Below are 6,641 nucleotides of genomic sequence, written 5' to 3' on the forward strand. Positions count from 1 at the left end.
TTCTGACTTTCTGTCTTTTCTCTATTTCTGACTTTGTCTTTTTCGGACTTTGTCTTTTCTCTATTTCTGACTTCTGTCTTTTTCCGACTTTGTCTTTTCTCTATTTCTGACTTTGCCTTTTCTGTATTTCTGACTTTGTCTTTTTCCAACTTTGTCTTTTCTCTTTTTCTGACTTTCTGTCTTTTCTCTATTTCTGACTTTGTCTTTTTCCGACTTTGTCTTTTCTCTATTTCTGACTTTGTCTTTTTCCGACTTTGTCTTTTCTCTATTTCTGACTTTGTCTTTTTCCGACTTGGTCTTTTCTGTATTTCTGACTTTATCTTTTCTGTATTTCTGACTTTCTGTCTTTTCTCTTTTTCTGACTTTCTGTCTTTTCTCTATTTCTGACTTTGTCTTTTTCTGACTTTGTCTTTTCTCTATTTCTGACTTTGTCTTTTTCCGACTTTGTCTTTTCTCTATTTCTGACTGTCTTTTCTCTATTTCTGACTTTCTGTCTTTTCTCTATTTCTGACTTTCTGTCTTTTCATTATTTCTGACTCTGTCTTTTCTTTATTTCTGACTTTCTGTCTATTTCTGTCTTTGTCTTTTCCCTATTTCTGTCTCTGTCTTTTCTGTATTTCTGACTTCTGTCTTTTTCTTACTTTGTCTTTTCTGTATTTCTGATTTTGTCTTTTCTCTATTTTTGACTGTCTTTTTCTGACTTTGTCTTTTGTCTGTTTCTGACTTTCTGTCTTTTCTCTATATCTGACTCTGTCTTTTCTGTATTTCTGATTTTGTCTTTTCTCTATTTCTGACTTTGGCTTTTTCCAACTTTGTCTTTTCTGTATTTCTGACTTTCTGTCTTATCTCTATTTCTGACTTTGTCTTTTTCGGACTTTGTCATTTCTCTATTTCTGACTTTGTCTTTTTCGGACTTTGTCTTTTATCTATTTCTGACTTTGTCTTTTTCGGACTTTGTCTTTTCTCTATTTCTGACTTTGTCTTTTTCGGACTTTGTCTTTTCTCTACTTCTGACTTTGTCTTTTTCTGACTTTGTCTTTTCTCTATTTCTGACTTTGTCTTTTTCCGACTTTGTCTTTTCTCTTTTTCTGACTTTGTCTTTTCTCTATTTCTGACTTTCTGTCTTTTTCCGACTTTGTCTTTTCTCTATTTCTGACTTTGTCTTTTCTCTATTTCTGACTTTGTCTTTTTCCGACTTTGTCTTTTCTCTATTTCTGACTTTGTCTTTTTCCGACTTTGTCTTTTCTCTATTTCTGACTTTGTCTTTTCTCTATTTCTGACTTTGTCTTTTTCCGACTTTGTCTTTTCTGTATTTCTGACTTTATCTTTTCTGTATTTCTGATTTTGTCTTTTCTCTATTTCTGACTTTGTCTTTTTCCGACTTTATCTTTTCTGTATTTCTGACTTTCTTTCTTTTCTCTATTTCTGACTTTGCCTTTTTCTGACTTTGTCTTTTCTCTCTTTCTGACTTTGTCTTTTTCCGACTTTGTCTTTTATCTTTTTCCGACTTTGTCTTTTCTCTATTTCTGACTTTCTGTCTTTTCTCTATTTCTGACTTTCTGTCTTTTCTTTATTTCTGACTCTGTCTTTTCTTTATTTCTGACTTTCTGTCTTTTTCTGTCTTTGTCTTTTCTCTATTTCTCTCTCTGTCTTTTCTGTATTTCTGACTTCTGTCTTTTTCTGACTTTGTCTTTTATCTGTTTCTGACTTTCTGTCTTTTCTCTATTTCTGACTCTGTCTTTTCTGTATTTCTGATTTTGTCTTTTCTCTATTTCTGACTTTGTCTTTTTCTGACTTTGTCTTTTCTGTATTTCTGATTTTGTCTTTTCTCTATTTCTGACTTTGCCTTTTTCCGACTTTATCTTTTCTGTATTTCTGACTTTCTGTCTTTTCTCTATTTCTGACTTTGTCTTTTTCGGACTTTGTCTTTTCTCTATTTCTGACTTCTGTCTTTTTCAGACTTTGTCTTTTCTCTATTTCTGACTTTGCCTTTTCTGTATTTCTGACTTTGTCTTTTTCCGACTTGGTCTTTTCTGTATTCCTGACTTTATCTTTTCTGTATTTCTGACTTTCTGTCTTTTCTCTTTTTCTGACTTTCTGTCTTTTCTCTATTTCTGACTTTGTCTTTTTCTGACTTTGTCTTTTCTCTATTTCTGACTTTGTCTTTTTCCGACTTTGTCTTTTCTCTATTTCTGACTGTCTTTTCTCTATTTCTGACTTTCTGTCTTTTCTCTATTTCTGACTTTCTGTCTTTTCATTATTTCTGACTCTGTCTTTTCTTTATTTCTGACTTTCTGTCTTTTTCTGTCTTTGTCTGTTCCCTATTTCTGTCTCTGTCTTTTCTGTATTTCTGACTTCTGTCTTTTTCTTACTTTGTCTTTTCTGTATTTATGATTTTGTCTTTTCTCTATTTTTGACTGTCTTTTTCTGACTTTGTCTTTTGTCTGTTTCTGACTTTCTGTCTTTTCTCTATTTCTGACTCTGTCTTTTCTGTATTTCTGATTTTGTCTTTTCTCTATTTCTGACTTTGTCTTTTTCCAACTTTGTCTTTTCTGTATTTCTGATTTTGTCTTTTCTCTATTTCTGACTTTGCCTTTTCTGTATTTCTGACTTTGTCTTTTTCCGACTTTGTCTTTTCTCTATTTCTGACTTTGTCTTTTTCCGACTTTGTCTTTTCTCTATTTCTGACTTTGTCTTTTTCCGTCTTTGTCTTTTCTGTATTTCTGACTTTGTCTTTTCTCTATTTCTGACTTTGTCTTTTTCCGACTTTGTATTTTCTCTATTTGTGACTTTGTCTTTTTCTGACTTTGTCTTTTCTCTATTTCTGACTTTGTCTTTTTCTGACTTTGTCTTTTCTCTATTTCTGACTTTGTCTTTTTCCGAGTTTGTCTTTTCTCTATTTCTGACTTTGTCTTTTTCTGACTTTGTCTTTTCTCTATTTCTGACTTTGTCTTTTTCCGACTTTGTCTTTTCTCTATTTCTGACTTTGTCTTTTCTCTATTTCTGACTTTCTGTCTTTTCTCTATTTCTGACTTTGTCTTTTTCCGTCTTTGTCTTTTCTGTATTTCTGACTTTGTCTTTTCTCTATTTCTGACTTTGTCTTTTTCCGACTTTGTATTTTCTCTATTTGTGACTTTGTCTTTTTCTGACTTTGTCTTTTCTCTATTTCTGACTTTGTCTTTTTCTGACTTTGTCTTTTCTCTATTTCTGACTTTGTCTTTTTCCGAGTTTGTCTTTTCTCTATTTCTGACTTTGTCTTTTTCTGACTTTGTCTTTTCTCTATTTCTGACTTTGTCTTTTTCCGACTTTGTCTTTTCTCTATTTCTGACTTTGTCTTTTCTCTATTTCTGACTTTCTGTCTTTTCTCTATTTCTGACTTTCTGTCTTTTCTCTATTTCTGACTTTCTGTCTTTTCTCTATTTCTGACTTTCTGTCTTTTCTTTATTTCTGACTTTCTGTCTTTTTCTGTCTTTGTCTTTTCTCTATTTCTGTCTCTGTCTTTTCTGTATTTCTGACTTCTGTCTTTTTCTGACTTTGTCTTTTGTCTGTTTCTGACTTTCTGTCTTTTCTCTATTTCTGACTCTGTCTTTTCTGTATTTCTGATTTTGTCTTTTCTCTATTTCTGACTTTGTCTTTTTCCGACTTTATCTTTTCTGTATTTCTGACTTTCTGTCTTTTCTCTATTTCTGACTTTGTCTTTTTCCGACTTTGTCTTTTCTCTATTTCTGACTTTGTCTTTTTCTGACTTTGTCTTTTCTCGATTTCTGACTTTGTCTTTTTCCGACTTTGTCTTTTCTCTATTTCTGACTGTCTTTTCTCTATTTCTGACTTTCTGTCTTTTTCTGTCTTTGTCTTTTCCCTATTTCTGTCTCTGTCTTTTCTGTATTTCTGACTTCTGTCTTTTTCTTACTTTGTCTTTTCTGTATTTATGATTTTGTCTTTTCTCTATTTTTGACTGTCTTTTTCTGACTTTGTCTTTTGTCTGTTTCTGACTTTCTGTCTTTTCTCTATTTCTGACTCTGTCTTTTCTGTATTTCTGATTTTGTCTTTTCTCTATTTCTGACTTTGTCTTTTTCCAACTTTGTCTTTTCTGTATTTCTGATTTTGTCTTTTCTCTATTTCTGACTTTGTCTTTTTCTGACTTTATCTTTTCTGTATTTCTGACTTTCTGTCTTATCTCTATTTCTGACTTTGTCTTTTTCGGACTTTGTCTTTTCTCTCTTTCTGACTTTGTCTTTTTCCGACTTTGTCTTTTCTGTATTTCTGATTTTGCCTTTTCTGTATTTCTGACTTTGTCTTTTTCCGACTTTGTCTTTTCTCTATTTCTGACTTTGTCTTTTTCCGACTTTGTCTTTTCTCTCTTTCTGACTTTGTCTTTTTCCGACTTTGTCTTTTCTCTATTTCTGACTTTGCCTTTTCTGTATTTCTGACTTTGTCTTTTTCCGACTTTGTCTTTTCTCTATTTCTGACTTTGTCTTTTTCCGACTTTGTCTTTTCTCTATTTCTGACTTTGTCTTTTTCCGTCTTTGTCTTTTCTGTATTTCTGACTTTGTCTTTTCTCTATTTCTGACTTTGTCTTTTTCCGACTTTGTATTTTCTCTATTTGTGACTTTGTCTTTTTCTGACTTTGTCTTTTCTCTATTTCTGACTTTGTCTTTTTCTGACTTTGTCTTTTCTCTATTTCTGACTTTCTCTTTTTCCGAGTTTGTCTTTTCTCTATTTCTGACTTTGTCTTTTTCTGACTTTGTCTTTTCTCTATTTCTGACTTTGTCTTTTTCCGACTTTGTCTTTTCTGTATTTCTGACTTTCTGTCTTATCTCTATTTCTGACTTTGTCTTTTTCGGACTTTGTCTTTTCTCTCTTTCTGACTTTGTCTTTTTCCGACTTTGTCTTTTCTCTATTTCTGACTTTGCCTTTTCTGTATTTCTGACTTTGTCTTTTTCCGACTTTGTCTTTTCTCTATTTCTGACTTTGTCTTTTTCCGACTTTGTCTTTTCTCTATTTCTGACTTTGTCTTTTTCCGTCTTTGTCTTTTCTGTATTTCTGACTTTGTCTTTTCTCTATTTCTGACTTTGTCTTTTTCCGACTTTGTATTTTTTCTATTTGTGACTTTGTCTTTTTCTGACTTTGTCTTTTCTCTATTTCTGACTTTGTCTTTTTCTGACTTTGTCTTTTCTCTATTTCTGACTTTGTCTTTTTCCGAGTTTGTCTTTTCTCTATTTCTGACTTTGTCTTTTTCTGACTTTGTCTTTTCTCTATTTCTGACTTTGTCTTTTTCCGACTTTGTCTTTTCTCTATTTCTGACTTTGTCTTTTCTCTATTTCTGACTTTCTGTCTTTTCTCTATTTCTGACTTTCTGTCTTTTCTTTATTTCTGACTTTCTGTCTTCTTCTGTCTTTGTCTTTTCTCTATTTCTGTCTCTGTCTTTTCTGTATTTCTGACTTCTGTCTTTTTCTGACTTTGTCTTTTGTCTGTTTCTGACTTTCTGTCTTTTCTCTATTTCTGACTCTGTCTTTTCTGTATTTCTGATTTTGTCTTTTCTCTATTTCTGACTTTGTCTTTTTCCGACTTTATCTTTTCTGTATTTCTGACTTTCTGTCTTTTCTCTATTTCTGACTTTGTCTTTTTCCGACTTTGTCTTTTCTCTATTTCTGACTTTGTCTTTTTCTGACTTTGTCTTTTCTCGATTTCTGACTTTGTCTTTTTCCGACTTTGTCTTTTCTCTATTTCTGACTGTCTTTTCTCTATTTCTGACTTTCTGTCTTTTTCTGTCTTTGTCTTTTCCCTATTTCTGTCTCTGTCTTTTCTGTATTTCTGACTTCTGTCTTTTTCTTACTTTGTCTTTTCTGTATTTATGATTTTGTCTTTTCTCTATTTTTGACTGTCTTTTTCTGACTTTGTCTTTTGTCTGTTTCTGACTTTCTGTCTTTTCTCTATTTCTGACTCTGTCTTTTCTGTATTTCTGATTTTGTCTTTTCTCTATTTCTGACTTTGTCTTTTTCCAACTTTGTCTTTTCTGTATTTCTGATTTTGTCTTTTCTCTATTTCTGACTTTGCCTTTTCTGTATTTCTGACTTTGTCTTTTTCCGACTTTGTCTTTTCTCTATTTCTGACTTTGTCTTTTTCCGACTTTGTCTTTTCTCTATTTCTGACTTTGTCTTTTTCCGTCTTTGTCTTTTCTGTATTTCTGACTTTGTCTTTTCTCTATTTCTGACTTTGTCTTTTTCCGACTTTGTATTTTCTCTATTTGTGACTTTGTCTTTTTCTGACTTTGTCTTTTCTCTATTTCTGACTTTGTCTTTTTCTGACTTTGTCTTTTCTCTATTTCTGACTTTGTCTTTTTCCGAGTTTGTCTTTTCTCTATTTCTGACTTTGTCTTTTTCTGACTTTGTCTTTTCTCTATTTCTGACTTTGTCTTTTTCCGACTTTGTCTTTTCTCTATTTCTGACTTTGTCTTTTCTCTATTTCTGACTTTCTGTCTTTTCTCTATTTCTGACTTTGTCTTTTTCCGTCTTTGTCTTTTCTGTATTTCTGACTTTGTCTTTTCTCTATTTCTGACTTTGTCTTTTTCCGACTTTGTATTTTCTCTATTTGTGACTTTGTCTTTTTCTGACTTTGTCTTTTCTCTATTTCTGACTTTG

This window comes from Heterodontus francisci, unplaced genomic scaffold, assembly GCF_036365525.1.
Source record: "Heterodontus francisci isolate sHetFra1 unplaced genomic scaffold, sHetFra1.hap1 HAP1_SCAFFOLD_86, whole genome shotgun sequence".
In the NCBI taxonomy this organism is placed as follows: Eukaryota; Metazoa; Chordata; class Chondrichthyes; order Heterodontiformes; family Heterodontidae; genus Heterodontus; species Heterodontus francisci.